The following is a 21,896-nucleotide window of genomic DNA, read 5'->3' as shown; positions in this document are numbered from 1 at the left end:
CATTATTTTGAATTTAAGCTAATATATATATATATATTATGTTATCATTGTTTTAAGTAACTTTAAAGTAATTGAATTACTTTTACCATGAAGTAATCAGCAAAGTAATCTGATTCCGATATTAGATAAGTAATTTGTAATGTGGCTTGGAATACAATATTTGAGTAATTTACCCAACACTGGCCCCCTTTGAGCGTCTTGCCGCAAAAATATGATACGTCTCTTCTAATACGGGACAGTTGGCAACCCTACTAGTAGCGTGGATAAACTTGGTTTCTGCCAAAAACACTTTGCTTTCTGAAAAATGTATTATTTGTTGCAGAGCGGATTAATAATAATAATAATAATAATAATAAAAAGAATAAAATAAATACAATTTAATTGCATTTTGTTGTGCGATATTGTATTGCTATTGTTTTTCTGGGTCCTAAAGCAAAAAAAACCCTACCTCTGTTCTAGAGTCATTCAACAATACTTTGCAACAACATGCTGCATTGTCTTTTCCATACTAAGGTATCTTGCCATCTCAAACAACAATATGCATAATAAATTATTCAGCTTATATTACACTGTAAGTTTACGTTTCTGCCATATCAGCGGTGCCCTCATATCCCTCATGTCAAATCCACGGCCCTTCGTGACACAAAGATGATGTGATTTCTGACACTTTGGGAGCCCTCTAGCACAGTGTACGTGTGGGAGGTGCCCTGCCCACCCCGTGCCACACTCGGAGCAGCGCGAGGCTCGTGTTGATCAAATGCATGAATCAGCGGGGACCGCGTGTGGATATCTTCAGCTTAACGGCAGCGCGCACGTATTTTTGTCATTAAGCGTCAGTTTTGGACATCCCGGTCCGTTTTAATAAGAAAACTGGAAGGTTTGGTTGCGCTCGGATGCTCGGCTGGGTGAGTGTCTCGCGGTGAGTCTGCATCACTCAGAGGAACGCGAAGCGACTCGATGTATCAGAGTAAGTGTGTCTTTAGTTATCAGCTGTTCATCGCTCCCTACTTAGAGACCTATGGACTGAACTCGGGGTTGTAGTGCTTTAGCTGGACTTGTGCTAACTGAGGCAAAGGTATGCCAGTGCACGTTTCGTTTTCTGTCAGTGACACATTTTCTTGAGTCCTTTACTTCGAGAAGGGACAGATCAGATTTTTTACAGATAAACAATCTACTGAAGATCAATTTATTATTTTTTAGGCTGTTATTATTCTTATTCTTTTTATTGTAGTAGAAGTAGCAGTAGTAATAGTTGCAGTAATTGCATAAATCTGATATATGTCCATAATGAACATATAAATACGTATAGTTCATATATTTGAACATATGTGTACATATTCAGATTCCACTAGTATTTGGGAAAATATAGCCTATGTATCGTATCATATATAAAAACATAAATTTTTGTAGTATTTTGAAATACATGTTAAATATATGTACAAGTATGTGACTTTTTATATCAGTCAAAATCATATATTTTGCATATTTTGTCATATATTAGATATATGTAGGATATACAGTAGTAGGCTACTATGTGCAGTGCTAATAGTAGCCTAGGCTTGTCATTCTGGAGGGTATTCATTCTAATACATATAATAAAATACAGTTAATAAAATAATGTTGGTTATTTTAATCTCATCTCGTCCAGTGGCCAAGCAGGTTTTATACAGATCATATTTAACGTTAATTACAAGTTAGATCAGGCCATATCAGTCCAGGCTTTGAAACAAAACCGGTTTACTTTGATCCAAGTAAAAGTGACAAGCAGCTTCTCGTTTTGAGAGAAAACCTCATCATCACTGTTGACTTCTCAAACCTAATTCACATTGATCTTGCTTACTGAAACAGCTGGTGATGGGTTGAATACACAGAACGCATTAATGCCAGTATGGGTGTGTATTACAGATGCTTAGAGACATGTTGCATTGGGGTTAATGATCTGATATGCCCTGAGTTTGATTCGGTTAGAGAGCGTCATGTTGGAGACATGGAACCTTCGCAGATGTTTAATAATCCGCTCTCACTGTCCCTCTATTGCTTAATCCAGCTGGATTTACTGATTATTGCTCTCCACTAACTCCATAAACCACTCAGAATTAATTTTTTTATTTCCCTTGAAGGATTTTGCTGTGTCAAATGTTCAAATTAAACCATAACATTCTCAAATTTGATCCTTAGTTTTTTATTTAATAATTTTGTAAAACTTTATGGATCACTTTTATTGGTTGTTGGGGTTCTGTAGGCAAAAATCAGTTATATAAAAAACATTGAACTGTACCTCATTTGTACAGTATATGTGGATAGATTTATCTAGCATCTGTCGCTAAGCATCACAGACTACAGCTCCCTGTGTTACGTACAATCTCATCTCGGATGGTGGTTTAGCAGATGAGGTTTTATGTGGATCATATTCGGTGTTAATCACTGGTCAGGCTATATCTATGCAGGATGTTTTGTACGATTATCTTTTAATTGCAGAGTATGCTTTCTGGTCTTTCTTTTAAAGCAAACTGGGTTATTTTAGATCACAATGCATTGGAGACAAATTTAGTGTGAATGGATAATAAGTCAAGCTAACATTTGCATCCACATGTTTAAATACAGTTAGTAGGAGAATGTGTTGTTGCATTATAAACTATTTGTTTTGGATAATTATGTTTTGGTATTAGGTGGAGAGAGCTGAAGTTGTTTTGGGTGGCCTTGTGATATAGAACGTGGTCACAAATAGTTATCAGTGCTACATCAAGAGTAAAGTAATAGAGAGAGAGAGAGAGAGACTGAGATAGAGTGAGTATGCTTTCATTGTAAGTGTACTGCAGCATTGCAACCTGTCAGAAGTGATGTAGTGCAAGTGACATTAAAAAGATTCTAGGGTGGTTGCATTTAGAGGCATGTCATAAAAATTTCATCGAATAGTTTCTGCTGGCAGAAGTATACAGAAAACGTGTCGGGAAGGGTACATCTATATAATATATATACACTGATCAGCCACAACATTAAGGATGTTTTCACACTTGGGTCCTCTTTAAAAGAACCAAACTCAGACCCCTTTAAATGGACCAAGAAGTGAACCGAGTGAAAAAGGACACAGTTCTCTATGCATTCACACTATTTGTGACCTCTAAAGTGGGCTCAGGTCTCTTTTTGGTCCACTTGATCCATTAAGGGGTCTCAGTCCATTTTGCATTCACACTGTTGTTTTTGTGGAACCCAGACCACTTTTTAAAAGATTAAATTGATGATAATTATTATTATTATGGTTATATTAAATGTAAGGGTACAATTATCTCTGCATAATAACTTATGAGATTATTAAACATGTTTAATACCCTTAAAATGAATAATTAGCAATAGTCTAGGTTTCTTTGTTCAATAAAACATTTTATTGATCTTCTGTATAAAAAAAGAACTAATACATAGTGTAAATATATAACATCTTGTTTTTTTTATAAATTAAGAGGGAAAAGCAGTTTATTAAACTGAATGCATTGTATTTTTATACTAAAAAATTGTTTTATCTATTGACAGCGTCAGGCAACATCCATTCATTGAAAACAATAGTAAAATATTTGTATGGTAATCTCTTATCTGTCACGCGCCATTTCAATGCAGTCAATGTAACCCTCGAGTCTTCATTTGCACAGAACACTGAAGAAAGATTTTTGAGTTTGTTTTGTGAGGTTTAAATAGTTTTCATCAGCAACTCTCCATAGAAACAGAATAAGCAGCTCGTCGTGTCTCTTCTTCAGGTACGGTAACCTGTCAGGGTCAAACGTGTTCGGAATTACGCAAAAGGGCAAATCAAGTGAGCTTTGTGTTCACAATGCACATTATTAGTGAACCGAACCGCAGGCTGCAAGCGAACCATACTCAGACAACCTCCCGAGATGGTCTCGGTTTGGTTCGCTTCAACATATGGACCAAAAATCCCGCGAACTGTGCTAAGACCCTTGAAATGGACCAATTGTGAAAACACCCTAAAACCACTGACAGGTGAAGTGAATTATCTTACAATGGCACCTGTCAAGGAGTGGGATATATTAGGCAGCAAGTGAACAGTCAGTTCTTGAGTTTCATGTGTTGGAAGCAGGAAAAATTGGCAAGTGAAAGGATCTGAGCGACTTTGACAAGGGCCAAATTGTGATGGCTAGACGACTGGGTCAGAGCATCTCTAAAATGGCAGGTCTTGTGGGGTGTTCCCAGAATGCAGTGGTTAAATTAATATCATAAACGTGCGACAACTAGTCGACTAATAGCTTAAACTAACGACTATTAGTCGACTAGAAAATCTTTGGATGGGGGCAGCCATAATAGTTTTAGAGCAGGGGTCAGCAACATTTTTGACATGGAGTGCCATTTTTTATTTTCCTGGTCAATGGCTGTGCCGACTCGTTTATTTTTCATTACAAACAGTAGCGGTTCTATCTTTTATGGCACCCTGGGCAAAACCCGCTTCAACACGCCCCCAAAGTTGTTGACCGTGGGGGGGTTGGGGGGGGTGGTCTGTGTGGGTGCTTCGTGCCGCCCCCCGCAAGATGCTGCTCTGGGCATCTGGCCATGTCGCCCATGCCTAAATCCGCCACTGATTACAAATGATATTAAACAGTTTGAGTGAAAATTTTGTGCAAAACCCGATGATTATGATATCATGATCCTGCATGTGAATTTTCACAGAGCATCTAAAGTGCTTTAATGAAAGAAAACCTGTCCTTTTGTGTTATGAGTTAACAAAGTTAATGTCACAAATTTGATTATTTGATGACTGATCACGAAATTGTGTGGAATCTTAAATATTTCTTATATTATGTCACTGTAATCATTTAATCACTAGCACGCAAGCAACAGTGAGAGAGAAGCAGGCTAATTTATTTATATGACGTTTTTCGCACCTGCATTCCAGTCAACATCTTGATGTTTCCTAAACCTTTCTCATGATCACGCAGCGTGTTTTCATCAGATGAATGGGAGGCTAAACATTATTAAAGTGTGACGAGACACGTGCATCACAAGCCGATCAGCTATTTAGCCCTTTTCAGTTAATTGCACCTGCAAAATCCTAAAACTTTATTTCCAGGTTTAATTTATATTTTGAATAGACTCAGAATTTTGAACCCCACCATGTGGGTTTATGTTTTCTCTTTTAATCGTTTAATGTAATTTTGAGTGTGACCATGGTTTAAGGAGGGTTTACCTGTATGCTGGGTTGGAAATCTCAAGGATTAATAGTGGTGTTTTTCTTATTGCATTACGTGTTGTTCTGAAAGCAAAAAGAAACAAATGAAACACGGAATGTAGGCTGTCATCCGCGCAGTCTGACTGAAGCAATTAAAAGAAAGTGAAGAGCTACCTGCTTGTGATGTGCAAATGGCTTGCACGCGCTGCACGAGTCTGTTGGGTATACTGCAGTCTCGTCACATTTTAACTCTTTGTTTAGCCTCCCGTTCAGCTCATTAAAACATGCTGCGTGATCATGAGGAGGGATTACATCAAGATGTAGATTGGAATGCAGGTGCGGAATTTATATAAATATAATAGTCTATTCCTCTCTCGCCGTTGCTGGCGTGCCAGCGATTACCCATCCGTGTGCCAACGCTGGCACGCGTGCCATAGGTTGCCAACCCCTGTTTTAGAGTATAGCATGTCACACCTCAGAACATGTCAATATCCCAAAAGTAATTAATGTCACTTCCCATAAACAGTATAAATAGTTAAAGCTGAAGCTTTCTGTGCTAGTAGTGTAACAAAACGGATTTGCAAAACTTATAAACAGGTTTCCTTAACACTCCTTTTGTCTTCCATTGGTCAACAAACAGTCCCAAACTCACACCATTGGTTGAACCATTGTTGCTATGTGGGACTGGTTGGGATTCTCAAACAAACAGAGCAAAGAGCCACAGTGTTCACAGTTTTCACAGGAACCAACCTAAAATGGCTTACTTATAGTTGACTGCATATTAAGCTGGGATATGAAGTATTTTAACACTGACAAAATTACATCCATTACCTTTGTTATTTTCACCTTGTTTCTTGTGTTTTTGAATGTTCATATGAATGTTGCCTCCTTTAGGGATATGAATAGAGTCCCTCAGAACCTCGCTGTTGTCAAAGTGAGTACAACTGTACGTTTACATAGAGCGAATGCTGTGGGCGGCCCGAATGAACAGGCAACAAAGCCGCCAATGGGAATTCGAGTCCATTTACATTTGCAATAGACCCAGCTTGGCACGCTAAGGCCAGGCAAAATAGCATTTTGGACGAAGTCCTCCTGTGAAGTCTGTTAGCGTCTTATCTTAGGGCTCTCGTCTCTCGGTGACTGCACAGTAAACCAGGGCGAAGCCCGGCAAATAAAGACAAATGCTCTCTGTCACCCGCCTCGTGCCTCCAGAAAGATACTCTCCTTTTGTGCTGCACTCTGTTGGTTTTTAAAAGCAAACAGCACTGTGTGATTTTTCAAAACATTGTTATGCACAGAGGACTGCTGTGGACCCATGATACTTCTTTTGCCTGGTCGCATACAGAGACTTGTAACCCTCTTGTGTCATATTAAGATTTTTTTCACCCTATCCAGGTGATGTGGAGACTCAAAGTCGGTTGCTTATTTTCCTCCACCCCCATTCTTTCTTTTTTATCGAAAAACAGCCAGTGTCTTTGCGCAAGCATATGCTGAGTGCCTTTGACACATCTCTGCTACGGAATTATTTGCATATTTGCCAGGCATTGAAATTGATCCAGCTGACATCACAGATCAAAGCCATGTATACTGACAGCAATGTACAAATGGAACTGTGATGGCTGTCAATTAGGAAAAACAATCCCTCTGGTGCAGGGAATTATTATATCTCAGCTACCTCTCGAGTGTGTGAAAAGGGTGTTTTGATTGCATTGCACACCCTTATGCTCACGAAGCAATGGGTCTAATGGTTTATTAACAGTGTTCCCAATACCTAGCATTGTTAGCTTAAAGGCCAAAGGATTTTAACACATAAACTATACTGGGAAAGTAAAGTCTCTATTCGGTCAGCTCTCTCATTGTCTCGCATAGCTAGACCTTTGACTAAATGGCAAATGGTCTGGTTTGTATTGCATCATATTGTGGCCAAGAACCACCCACTTAGACAAGAAGACCAGCCTGACTGGCATGTTATGTGACGAATCACAGTTGGTTTTGGTTTTCTGAGATACACTCACTGAGCACTTTATTAGGAACACCTGTACTTCTATTTATTCATGCGATTATCTAATCAGCCAATTGTGTGGCAGCAGTGCAGTTCATAAAATCATGCAGATACTTGTCAGGAGCTTCAGTTAATGTTCACATTAATCATCAGAAAGGGTAAAAAATGTATCTCAGTGATTTCGACTGTGGCATGAATGTTGGTGCAAGACAGGCTGGTTTGAGTATTTCTGTAACTGCTGATCTCCTGGGATTTTCATGCACAACAGTCTCTAGAGTTTACTCAGAATGGTGCCAAAAACAAAAAACATTCAGTGAGCAGCAGTTCTGTGGATGGAAGCACCTTGTTGATGAGAGAGGTCAACTGAGAATGGCCAGACGGTTTCAAGCTGATGGAAAGGCTACGGTAACTTAGATAACCACTCTGTACAATTGTAGTGAGCAGAATAGCATCTCAGAATGCACAACACATCAAATCTTGAGGCGGATGGGCTACAACAGTAGAAGACCACGTCAGTAACTTTATTAGGACTATAGTGTTCCTAATAAAGTGCTCAGTGAGTGTAGATACCACAAAATAGACTGTCATGGAACCAAATAATTTAAATGATAGTGGATTACTAATTACTATACCTTTACGTAACTTTCTAAAACACAAAAAAAGTTTTAGTTTTTCTGCTCAACAAATTCAAAATGATGTATATTTCATCCTTTTCATTTGCTGGGTTTCCATCGAAATGTTTAGAATTTTTTAAGCGCATTTCTAAAAATTTGACTGAAGAAAATAGGAATTGTTGCACGTTTCCATCCACTACGTCATGTGTATTATCTTGAGGGAGCCTGCCTTGTCATGAAGGAGCAGCTGAATTACCTCCTTGCTTCGAGGAGAGTTTTATTTGGAAGATTTGAGCAATTATACTTCGTTTTATTAAATGCTGCCAGGAGACGCTGCAGAATAAGTGTATTGTCTGATATAATGAGGGCTGAAATGGCTGCAATGCCCACACGCCACCAGCCTCCTTATACCTGTGAGCGCCCGCGCTCAAAACTGTTCTGGCGGATTGTGTGTATCCACTTTAAAAACCACCTGTGGAGCCCTTCCCTGGTTTTGTATTGAACAGGAAGTTATTGCCCCTATTTCGCCATTGCAAAGCCTTTCTATTATACTAACCAGAGGAGTTAAGTTACACCCCATTATCTTGCATTTGCACTCGGTATGGACAAAAGTGTCCAGAGTGTTTAATTCAGACATTTATTAAATGTTGCCTCGAGCATATGGCTGAACCTAAAATTATGTATTAATAAATCCCCTTTCTGCTGGTCAGAGTGGATTGTGAGGGAGGTTAATACGCTTGGTGACCTATATGAGAGTGGAGTGTTGAGATCCTTTGAAAATATGGTTCAACATTTTAGGATTCCCAGATCTCAGTTCTTTAGGTATTTACAGCTGCCCACCTGCTCTGTACTATTTTTGGGAGTAGCATACACCCCCCTAAAGTGGCAGATACTCTGGGAGTGGTGATTACTGCTTTTGGAAAAGGTCATGAGGCATCAGGCATCAAAAAACGTCAAGTCTACTTCTAGAGATGCAAAGGTGCGCCTGATGTAATTTAAGATTTTACATCGATTCTATTGGACCCCCTCTAGATTGTATAGGCTTGGTCTTAAAGGCACACCCACCTGCTGACGATGCCAATCAGAAGATGGGGACACAACCCATGTTTTCTGGTGGTGTGTTAAGAGCCAAGAATTTTTGTTGAGGGTTCAGAGCTTTATGGGTGATGTATTGGACACTGGGCGTTCGGGGGAGGGGCTTTATGTATATAATCATATAGATTCCATATAGATTCCATATTTTCTGTTATGTTTATTTATTTTGTGAATGGGATCAATAAAAGTTGTTAATAACAAAAAAAAAAAAAAAAAACAAACACTGTAAGTTAAACACTTCCGAATATAAAGGCTGTTTGAAGAAATGTTTGTCAAGGTCGGACCTTTCGTTGGGCCAGTTACATCAAGCTATCGCACACTCATAACACGTACACGAATGGTAAAAACGCAATCATTTTGCAAATTAACCGCATTTTAACTAATGCGAAACTCTAGAAATCCACCTCCTGTTAGTGCATTACATTTTGAAGAGTTTATTTGAATATCAGTGTTTCCATCCAGGATTTCTTATGCACAATTTAAAAATGTGCATAAAAATAGTTGAATGGAAACCCAGCAATAGTCACACACTCATTGCGAAACATTGTCGCAAAGTAATTTACTTGTTTGTCCCTTATAAAGACTCGATGGGGGCTTGTTATATTTCTCATAATATTTCTATTATTTTAGAAATAAATTTCATCCTAAAAAATGCAGACTAATAAAAAACCTATGCGTCCTTATTCATGAACGTTGCGTTAAGCCAGCCAATCAGATTAGAGCTTGCCAGATCAAGAAAGTGCTTTCTAGTTTTGTGTGCAATATACATCAGATGGTCAGTAAATGGACAGTGTTTTTGTGTATAACGTGTAGGGATGCACCGATACCACTTTTTCTCTTCCGATCCGATTCCGATATCGTAAATCTTAGTATCGGCCGATACCGATCCCAAGCCGATAGCAGTGTTGTTGTTTTTTTTTTGCATAATCAGTTTATAATATCTTTACATTATTGTGTGGAACTAATTGGGAGTACTCTTTAATATGTAAAGAAACACAAACCTCTTACTACACATTATTTCAATATAAATATATAGCTTATTAAGAAACACTTTGTTATTAACTAGTATACTGGATAATGTAGCAGCAAAATTAACAGTAATTCCAGTCTTCAAGTCTTCAGTAGAAAAGAAACCAGTGTTTTATTTTTGCCTTTTTTTTTTTTCTTCTTTTTTTTTCAAAAATGTTTCAAGTTGCATCTGGAGTTCTCTTTTTTGTTCAATTTAAGACATCAGTCCACTTTTCATTCACACAGTTATTTTTTGGAAACCATTCCAATTAAATATTGTTATAAATTGTAAACAATACTAATGATGACAATAATAATTATAATAACAATAATAAATTGTTATTAATATTATTATTATTGACTTTTAATTTGAAATACAACAGTAATATATTTAAATTGTGCTCTTTTTAAACCCTCACACTTTTATTTTGACATTCTAAACTCTCCAGGAAGTCCTGTATGTGTCTGTTTGTTCAAGTTCACAGTAGTTTAATTCGCTTCTTATTCAAATTCTGGTAAAATCTGAGATGCTGTTCTTGAGTTGCACTCAAATATTGCACACCGCTGTGAAGGCTAAAAATAGCCGTGATTGAATCACCAGCCTGTGCGTGAGTTTGTGTCAACAGAGCAGCACCATTCACTAATGCGCTGGCGCTGCGCATACTATATATTTACTTATTAAACACAGCCTTTTGTGATTCACAGAGCTATCGCATGTCTTCAAGTGGCTTTGAATAAAATGCACGAGTTATATGAACTGCTTTAATGTTTTTATGGTTCTTTTATGTCATTTTTGGAGCTTGACAGTAACGAAGATGACTAACACACAGTATCGGATTTGGATCGGGCTCGTCGGACCGATACCCGATCTGTCTAAAAGCTTCAGTATTGAAGCCGATACCGATCCAGGTGTTGGATCTGTGCATCCCTAATAATCTGTGATGTTTTATTCCATAGTCGCCTAGTGTATCTCGTTCACACAATTGCACTTTTTGTAGAAATAGTTTTTAAAGGGTTCAGGACCGTAACTGATGAAGGCAAAGCTGTATTTTGACTGGGATCAGATAAAGTTACAGGAGAACCCCACCCCCGTTAGAAACTGAGTGATTTTTGAAGACAGGTGAAACTGCGCTTTTTTAGTTATTTTGATGTTTTTGTTGTTCTAAACTTCTCAAAAAATGTATTACTGTTTGGGTGTAACAATAAAATCTTTGTGACTACTTCCTTGAATGGGACTACACTATTATGTCAATGTGCATAAACAATTGTTTGGGCAAATATGTAAAATGGGTGAGAACACACCTAGTATTCAGTGTGAGTAGAAAAGTTCCCATTAAAGCAGCTATTTTCTTTAATTCTGCTGTTGTCCCTACCACTTTATGTCTCCGAGCTGTATTTTGAGCTCCCCAGCTTTAGCTAATGATCCTACATGATGCGACTAGTCTGGCCACAAACAGCGCTATCATTCATTTTAATAACACCACCATTGTGCCTTTTTATTATGCCTTAATGTCCGGTTATATGAATGGACTTGTGAGTTACTTTTATTAAGGAAGAACTCATTGAGTTGCAGACAAATTAAAATTATTTTTCTGCTTTGGATTTACATCCTTAGAAAATCCACCCCAATTTTTTAATGCATATATTGTTTTATGGATTAAACATTTTTACGACATTTTACACTTTTTCATCTCATCACACTTACAAAAAATACTGTGACTGAACCATGGTACAGTGATGGCATCATATGGTCATGTCATGGCATTTTGATAATACCATGGTTCTAAATGAATACCATAATATAAATATGGTACTTCCAGGTACTTTAAATAATACCATGGTTTAACCATGGTTCATGTGTAAAAAAAAGTACTTTTTGCAGTGGTTAAAAGCAAGTGCATCATTATTTATTTATGCACATCAATAAATAATGATATTTTTCAATGAAATGGAAGGTGAAAAAATGGAGCATGGTTTAATAACCAGCACATCTGTCTCTAATAATTCACTAAACTGTAACCTATATCTACCATTTCTAAACATGTTACAGTCTTATTGTCTTTTGATTCTTATGCAATCATGGTGCAACATGCTATTACCTTTGGGAATATGGCTAATTGTGTGTTTCAGTAAAGAAGCATAACATTAAAGACGCTGACTACCACCCCTGAGTCGCGAGTTCGAATTCAGGGTGCTTAGTGACTCCAGCTAGGTCTCCTAAGAAACCAGATTGGCCTGGTTGCTAGGGAGGGTAGAGTCACATGGTGTAACCTCCTCATGGTCACTATAATGCGGTTCGCTCTCAGTGGGGCGCGTGGTGAGTTGTGCGTGGATGCCGCGGAGAATAACGTGAAGCCTCCACATGCGCTATGTCTCTTCGGTAAAACGCTCAACAAGCCACGTGATAAAATGCGCAGATTGACATCTCAGACATGGAGGCAAATGAAATTCGTCCTCCACCACCCAGATTGAGGCGAGCCACTACGCCACCACGAGGACCTAGAGCGCATTGGGAATTCCAGATTGGGGAGTGTGGCAGGGTGAGCAAGAGATAGACACAGTGGGTGTGGCATCAAGCCTCGGAGAGGCATTTATTGGAAACAATAATAAACGTAAAAATGTCCAAAAGGGGTAATAAAATGTCCAAAGGGGAATAGTGTTCATAATAAAGGGGGGATCTGGCATCCTCGTAGTGAATGGGGCTCCATGAAAGGGCGGGGTAGTGTCCATAAAATAGCCCAGGCATGGGGTAGGTCAGTCGGCTGCTCACGCTCCCCTCCAAAGTCCACGGTGCGAGGGGCAGCGGTGTCACTGGCGACCTGTCTTCCCAGGCCCGCGGCAAGCCTGAGGGGAAGGCGGCCCGGCATCTAGCCCGTCAGCAGCAACGTGAGCTGTTCACCCCTGGCGACTCATTAATGCATCCGGGGGTCCGAGGAAGGGGTCCGGCAGCGCACCATCTCGTCCAGCTTCGAACCCTCTCAGCTCTGGTCATGGGCGTGCGAGGATGCCAGTGTGTGCACACGTGGAGATTTGAAGCCGGCTCCCCGAGAAAAGGTGCGCTCTGCATTTTAAAGACAGCGGTGATGAAGCATTATTCCCATCAGGTGTGCTTCATTCACCGCTGACTAAACGAGGCTTATTAATTATGCACCTCTTCTCGCTCTCCCGCTCAACTCCCGTCGTGAGCCTGGCTGAAGGGCAGCCTTAAGAGGCGGGACGACGATGACGAGCCAGAAGGGCGGATCATTCCGCCACAGAAAAAAAAAAAAAAAGGAGCATAACCTGATGAGACAGTTATGGAAATATTAGAGCTGCAATACTGGTTTCATTGTTTATAGAGTTGACTTATGTAATGAGCGTTAATAACGGGCATGTTGGGGAAATTGTTTATTCAGCAAAGTGCCACCCAAACAACATGGGTGTGTTTTCAAGTGCTTATGAGAAATCTTTGAACAATCTTTTGGGGAGATGGTGCTAAAAACATTCTGCTACTTTATAAATTGCAAAACAAACAAACAAGAAGCCTCTGCCTTTGAGGAATATTGTGAGTGAGATTAAAGTTTGGTTAGATGAGAAGATTGGTAAACTGGAGTAAGTGTGCCTCTGAGAACAGTCATGATGTAATCTGTCTTACAAACCAGTCACAAATGATATATATATATATATATATATATATATATATATATATATATATATATATATATATATATATATATATATATATAAACTCAGCAAAAAAGAAACGTCCTCTCACTTTCAACTGCTTTTATTTTCAGCAAACTTAAATGTGTAAATATTTGTATGAACATAAAAAAGATTCAACAACTAAGACATAAACTGAACAAGTTTCACAGACATGTGACTAACAGAAATGGAATAATGTGTCCCTGAACAAAGGGGGGGTCAAAATCAAAAGTAACAGTCAGTATCTGGTGTGGCCACCAGCTGCATTAAGTACTGCACTGCGTCTCCTCCTCATGGACTGCACCAGATTTGCCAGTTCTTGCTGTGAGATGTTACCACACTCTTCCACCAAGGCACTTGCAAGTTCCCGGACATTTCTGGGGGGAAATGGCCCTAGCCCTCACCCTCCGATCCAACAGGTCCCAGATGTGCTCAATGGGATTGAGATCCGGGCTCTTTGCTGGCCATGGCAGAACACTGTCTTTCCTGTCTTGCAGGAAATCATGCACAGAACGAGCAGTATGGCTGGTGGCATCGTCATGCTGGAGGGTCATGTCAGGATGAGCCTGCAGAAAGGGTACCACATGAGGGAGGAGGATGTCGTCCCTGTAAAGCACAGCATTGAGATTGTCTGCAGTGACAACAAGCTCAGTCCGATGATGCTGTGACACACCTCCCCAGGCCATGACGGACCCTCCACCTCCAAATCGATCCCACTCCAGAGTACAGGCCTCGGTGTAACGCTCATTCCTTTGATGATAAGCGCGAGTCCGACCATCACCCCTGGTGAGACAAAACCATGACTCGTCAGTGAAGAGCACTTTTTGCCAGTCCTGTCTAGTCCAGCGAAGGTGGGTTTTTGCCCATAGGTGACATTTTTGCTGGTGATGTCTGGTAAGGACCTGCCTTACAACAAGCCTACAAGCCCACAGTCCAGCCTCTTTCAGCCTATTGCTGACAGTCTGAGCACTGATGGAGGGATTGTGCATTCCTGGTGTAACTCAGGCAGTTGTTGTTGCCATCCTGTACTTGTCCCACAGGTGTGATATTCGGATGTACCGATCCTGTGCAGGTGTTGTTACACATGGTCTGCCACTGCGAGGACGATCAGCTGTCCTTCCTGTCTCCCTGTAGCACTGTCTTAGGCGTCTCACAGTACAGACATTGCAATTTATTGACCTGGCCACATCTGCAAGGTGTGGTCTCTATAGTGTCCTAAGTTTTTATAACTGTGACCTTAATTGCCTACCGTCTGTAAGCTGTTAGTGTCTTAACGACCATTCCACAGGTGCATGTTCATTAATTGTTTATGGTTCATTGAACAAGCATGGAAAACATTGTTTAAACCCTTTACAATAAAGATCTATAAAGTTATTTGGATTTTTACAAAATTATCTTTAAAATACAGTGTCCTGAAAAAGGGACGTTTTTTTTTTTTTTTGTTTGTTTTTTGCTGAGTTTATATAGTTGAAGTCAGAAGTTTACATACACCTTAGCCAAATACATTTAAACTCAGTTTTTCACAATTCCTGACATTTAATCGTAGAAAACATTCCTTGTCTTAGGTCAGTTAGGATCACTACTTTATTTTAAGAATATGAAATGTCAGAATAATAGTAGAGATAATGATTTAGGTAACACTTTATTTTGATGGTCCCAAGTAGATATTTAACTGACTATAAGTGACTTATCAACTGGCTTGCTATAGCTAGTAAACAGTGTTTCAACAAACATTCAGTAGACTATCGATAGCCTGTATAACAGCAGCAAAATAACAGCTTATCGACTGACTTGCTATAGCTAGTAAACAGTGTTTCAACAAACATTCAGTAGACTTTTAGTAGCCTGTATGTAGATATCTATTAATGACCTACTTACATTATTGTTGAGAAAATCAGTTCATTAAAAGGTCATTAATAAAGATCTATATACAGGCTACTGAAAGTCCACTGAATGTTTATTTTGTTTCATCAGATCAGGGGATATTTTTTCCAAAAAGTAAGATCTTTGCCCCCATGTGCAATTTCAAACTGTAGTCTGGCTTTTTTTATGGCAGTTTTGGAGCATTGGCTTCTTCCTTGCTGAGCAGCCTTTGAGGTGAGGTCGATATAGGACTCGTTTTACTGTGGATATAGATACTTGTCTACCTGTTTCCTCCAGCATCTTCACAAGGACCTTTGCTGTTGTTCTGGGATTGATTTGCGCTTTTCGCACCAAAATACATTCATCTCTAGGAGACAGAATGCATCTCCTTCCTGAGCAGTATGATGGCTGCGTCGTCCCATGGTGTTTATACTTGTGTACTATTGTCTAAATGAACGTGGTACCTTCGGGCATTTATAAATTGCTCCCAAGGATGAACCAGACTGATTTATTTAGATTTTCCCATGATGTCAAGCAGTCAGGCACTGAATTTGAAGGTAGGCCTTAAAATACATCCACAGGCACACCTCCAATTCAGTAAACCTGCTATCAGAAACTAATTGGCATATTGTCTAAAGGTTTGACATCAATTTCTGGAATATTGTCTAAAGGCTTGACATCAATTTCTGGAAAAAAAAACATTCTAGAGCAAATAAATACGTGGACAGCAGGACTACGTTGTGAAATTTTAAATAATACCAAAGCTGTAGAAAATCTGATTTTTTTTCATCAAATTGTTATAATGTTCCCAGAAATGTGTTGGTTATTCATGTTTTTGAGATGTCAGACATTACATCAGAAATTAGCATAATTAATTCTGATTCAAAGTAATGGCCAGCATCATCCAATCAACCATGTTAAAATAAAATTATACATAATAAATTCTGAATCTATGTACTGATTACAATTGTCCCATGTCTGCCAAACATGTTGAGTGGTCCAAACATCATCCACAGCCTGAAACTGAACTTTTGGTCGGATTTTGAGAGCGAATACACTTAGCTGCATAGAGAGCTATAGGATGCTCCCTTGCTTCCTTGCTCCCTATTTAGTGAATTACTTTACCTCCAGTGTGCTGTCTGTCTGCACCGGTCTCAGAACAGTTCAAAATGCACCTTATTTTTTAATCCTAACTCCATATAAAGCCTCTGAAAGCAAAAATGTTCAGCTTTAAAAGGAACCCATTGATTCTCAATGTGAAAATGCACAGTGAATATAGGAATGCAATTATTAATGTTAATGAATAGAATTGTACAGTGATAACAAAATAAAATGTAACAAAAATTACAATATTAAAATGAAGTGAAATGACCCAAAGATGTGTTAAGGTTGAAAGTTCACAATAACTAACATGTTTTTTCAACTTTTGAAGGAATAATGTCCCAAAATCCACATAAGTGGACATCATGTTTATCAGCGTGCTGACATGCGAAAAATGAATGATGTTTTTAAAACGGCATATCAAACAAAACTAGAGACACTACTCTTTACACCCAAACAGGTTTCAATGAAAAAACTTCTAACCAGACGCACTTTTGTTGGCTCTGCACCCATAGAAGTGCTTCACAGAAATCAACGTCGGAGAATTGGTGCTGTCACACCAATAGGGTAGTCACACCATTTTGTTTCTTCTGTATATTGTATGAAGTTAATAAATAAAAATTATTCATGGCATTATTTTTTGAAAACATCCTCGCTATACAACATTTAAAGTTTTGCACAGTACTGTATATAGCATAATTTAAATGTGTTCTATAATAAATAATAGTAAAAAAAATCTATAAAAAAAATCATTATTGCCCACAATTTTGTGGAGAATTCATTGTGATGTAGTTTGTAGTGGTTAATGGGTTTTGAGATTTGAGTGAGTATTAAACACATTATGAACCATGATTTCATAGTTTACCACCAGTCTTATTTGTTTGTTACATAAAACTTATTGTAACCGAATGGCATTGATCAGTTGTAGGAAAAGTCTGTTTTTCTAAGTACTAGGACTGATAGAGCTGTAAATGGAAATAAAGTATTTCCGATGTAGATTTTAGATTTTCACCTTGAGCAGATCAGTGATACATTCTCCCACCCATTAGAATGGATAAAATGGCCAAAATGCATTTTCATGCCTTGTTTCAGAGGCTACTACTGTAAATTACATAGAACTCACCGTCTTCTTTGGTTATACTTTTCCCTTGCCATTGTGTGTCCTCACACGACTTCTCAGGTATGAGAGATTACTCCAATTTTCTGGACATCACTGACAAATTGTTGCGCTGAAGTGAAATCCATGCCTTCACATTTTACCAGTGATAGAAATGTGGAGCCTTTTACTCCCAGAACATAATTTTTAGCTCTCAAAAATATGTCCTGAAGGCTTGAGGCAATTCACAAAATAATCATCTCCAGTGGCTCAGGTTTGAAAAGTAAAAATGCCTTTGAATTATATTTCCATGTTGGACTGGCTGTCATCTCATCTTAGTTGGTCAGATAAGTCGCCTTGATGTGAATTATAGTGAGACTGTAATAATGCGTCAGAGGTTGATCTTGATTTGACAGGCTGACTGAGTGCTACTGAGAATTTCTTTCTTATAAGTGGAATCTGGGGTGTGTGTTTTCTAAAATCTACAATTTACAAGCGGCACAAAAATGACATTTAAAAAATGCATTGTCTCCAAGGGCAGAAATGATGGACTGATACTTGTCTGAATGTAGGCCACTATCTTGTAGAAAAGCGAGTGTGTATATCAAAGCCATTGAGTCTTTATATAACAAGTGCCCTTTTCAAGATGAGCACAAATATGAGTACTTCCTCTCTAAATGTTACAGTATACTACAGCATGCATTAATGATACATACAGTATGGCGTCTTTGTTGCATCCAGGATACGCAATGTAATTTTAAAAGAATTGTTCACACAAAATGAAAATTCTGTCATCATTTACTCACCCTCATGCCATTTCAAACCCATATGACTTTCTTTCTTCTGCAGAATACGAAAGGGATATATTTTAAAGAATGTCATGATCGCTTATTTACAAATAATGGCAGTTGATAGCGATTCCCTTTTAAACCCAAAAGTGTCATAAAAGTAGTCCATGTGACTTGTACATCATATTCCAAGTCTTCTGAAAGCATACAATGACTTTGCATTATGAACAGACTGAAATTTAAATCATTATTCACTCTAATATCAAATCATTGATCTGGCGACACGCCAAAAGCATCAAATCATCATTAGTAACATCATTAATGAATAATTTGATTTTCAAAAAATATATATATTTTTTTTTATATTAGGCAGAATGTCTGAACTTCTGTTTTCAAAACAACAAAAGTGGATAAAGATTTCTACTGCCAAACTCAAAGACAAACAAATATATTTAAAAGTATGATGTATTCACTATTTTTCAAGTCTTCACAAAGCTGTACATTAGCTTTATGTAAAAAAAAAAAAAAAAAGACATGTCATTGTAGATTTGATGTCCATGACTCCAAACGGCATTAGTCCTCACATGTCATGTGGCCGATAATGGTCCAGCTCGTTTAACAACGCGACCACAAATTATGTTTAATGATGACAAAAGAAGCTATCGTATGCTTCAGAAGGCTGGAATATTGCACACACATCATATGAACTACCTTTATGAATCTTTTTCCTTTGTCCTTTTTGGAGCTTGGCAGTATGTCACCATTACTTTTCATTGAATGGAAAACAGAAGCTCAGAGATTCAGCCTAATATCTCATTTTCTGTTTCACAGAAGAAAGAAAACAATGCAAGTTTGGAATGACATGGAGGAAAATGGTAAATGATGACAACATTTTTCATTTTGGACAAGCTATTCCTGCAATTAAACCCAATAAGGCAACATTACAAATGCAAAAATTAAACCAACAAAGCTAGGCTATGTACCTCATTAAGAATCTTCTCTGAGAATCACTGCATTACATGAATACTGTCAGAACCACAGAAGCTTGAAAAATGCCATACAAATGACAGAGCTGGCCTGTATTGGTTTGGGCAGTCTGGCTGGCATATATCTCCCAGTAACAAGGCAGGCTTCATCAAGACCCCTTCATGTCATCATTGGCTAATCCGGCTCATCATTGGCACAGTGCTATATAGTTTAAGAGGCACAATAACTTGTAGTGTTCCTACCATTGTGGTGAAGTCATATAATAATGACATTATTGCTCCCGGCTTGAGTTGTAATTTAGGTTAGGCTGTATTACAGGACCATTGCAAAAGCCTTTCTGTTGTAGCAAGCTGCAATTTGAGCAGAGTAGAATAAGTAAGCCGTGGTTGCATTGCCAAGTTCCCAGCTGGGCCTGGGTATAAGGTATTAAAAAATTATTACAATTATTTGAGCACTGAGAGGCAATACAAAGGCAAACAAAACATTTGATATATTGTGAAAGTGATATACACTGAAAAAAAAGGAAAAAATCTCTATTCAATACACTAAACCAGTTCACTTAAAATCAACCTAATACATTTATGTTTGAGATGAGAACATAATTATATTGTGTAAAGTAAAATTCAACACAGTCATAAAAAAGTGATATTATTACACTGATATGAAATTATCAAATTGATTCAGATTTCTAGTGGACAGTGTTCACTCAACATGATTTTAACTGCTTTCTCAATTTACTTAATTAAATTGAGTTAATCCAACACAATTATTTAGTATTTGATCTCAACTTCATTTAATTGTGTACAATCCAACTATGTTTACTTAATCAAATTGTGTTGGGACTGTGTGCAACAAAATTGTCGCATCAGAGTATTTCTGAAATGGGATAGGGGATGTACATTTCCCAGCATGCTTTGCATGAGACTGGATTGGGAGAGTAAATTTTGAAATTAAGTGCTATTTTAATGTATTTCTACACAAAATGAAAGAAGTTGGAGACTTGTTAGTGTTTAATGATCTGTTATGTTGGGATTTAGAGAAGTTTCTGTCATGGTGAATATTTTTCAGAGGTTACCATTGTGGAGAAGAGTGAAGCTAATGGTTAGGTAAAGAATGGGTGATTTACAGCATTGTACATTGCTGAACAATATGTGTATATTGCATTCATGAAACAAAGACTGAAGGAACAACAGCATTCAGCCTGATTTAGGATCAGTAGACTCTCAACAGCACCATCCTTGTCATACTGAACAAAAATATATATATAATATGCTAATGTGTATTGTTGCTAGCTAGCAGAAAGCTGTTTAATTGAGTAACTTTTTAACAGCTTTTTAAGTAATTTGGACAGATCTCATTTACGTAAGATTAACTTAATCCATTTGCGTTTATGCAACATAAAACATTAAAAAAAGTAGAGCCTATATTTTCATTTCATATGAAGGAAACTCATTTTCATTGTGTGGAACCGATTTCCATAATTTAATTACGTAAAACCAACAAAAAAAAAATTCAGTGTAGTGTGATTATGAGTTATTTACAATATGCACATGAAGACACACACAGAGTGTGTGAGTGTTTGAGAACACTACTTAATAGTCACATTACAAAATCTCCTTACTACTAATGGAAGTATGTATGTTACATTGTCATGCTTTATAGAAAATATGTGTTCTGTGTGTATGGCCCCTTATATGTTACTTTGTATAAAAAGTACAAATGTAACATATTTAGTTACAAGCATTGCTCGTCTGTTATTTTAAGTCTATTTATAAATTATGGTAGTAATTGAATAGATAATATTGAATATTATTTATTCAAACTTTCTTTTCTTTCTTTCTTTCTACAAAAGACTGTAAACATCCAAAGTTTTCATACTGGAATAATAAACAAAATACTTTGTCTAAAGAACTATAAACATTCATTTGTTGCTGTGTATCAGAGATGAATCAGATAAAGCATATTTAACGAAGTACATTTACATAAATCCGTAAAAAGCAGTTGAGTTATATTAAATGAGATATCAAGTACTGCAAATTAGAAAATGTAAATATTAAAAAAGTATCAGGGTAAAGATTGCATTCTGACTTTCTCACATATGTTTTATCATAACATAACAAGGTGTTTGCAAATGGAATTATCATTATTCTGAGTCATTACTGCAGTGTTTAAGCATTTTAATTCAGCGAGAGTTTGTGATAGCAATGTTAACTGGGCTTTTGTATTTTCTAGCCCTTTTTTTTGTTTTTTTTTTTTAAGTAACCGGCTTAAAAGAAAACCTAATTGATTCAAGCCCTCATTTAACCTCATATTGATATTGGTAATTTATTGTGATCTCAATAAAAGGGCAAGGTTTCATTTGATGACCTCATTGGGTTAAGCTGAATAAGCGTTCATTATAATCACTCTGTGCTTTCTGCACATCTCTGGTGCTAGTAGTGGATTTATTGTTGTCAGCCAGAGATACTGCAATGGCAAAGAGTGT

General features: G+C 37.7%; 1 protein-coding gene across 1 annotated transcript in view; it reads left to right on the top strand.

Annotated features, from left to right (window-relative positions):
• The first annotated feature begins 832 nt into the window (after nt 1-832).
• The window catches only part of LOC127445670 (contactin-4-like), a 270,651-nt gene continuing 249,587 nt past the window's right edge, over nt 833-21,896 (top strand). Inside the window, exon 1 of the mRNA XM_051705901.1 lies at nt 833-967. The gene's annotated coding sequence lies outside the window, so the exon portion shown is untranslated. The remainder of the gene's footprint in view (nt 968-21,896) is intronic.

The sequence above is a fragment of the Myxocyprinus asiaticus genome, chromosome 9 (assembly GCF_019703515.2).
Source record: "Myxocyprinus asiaticus isolate MX2 ecotype Aquarium Trade chromosome 9, UBuf_Myxa_2, whole genome shotgun sequence".
Classification (NCBI taxonomy): domain Eukaryota; kingdom Metazoa; phylum Chordata; class Actinopteri; order Cypriniformes; family Catostomidae; genus Myxocyprinus; species Myxocyprinus asiaticus.
Note: the sequence above shows the minus strand (reverse complement) of the source record. Positions and strands in the feature narration are given on the sequence as shown.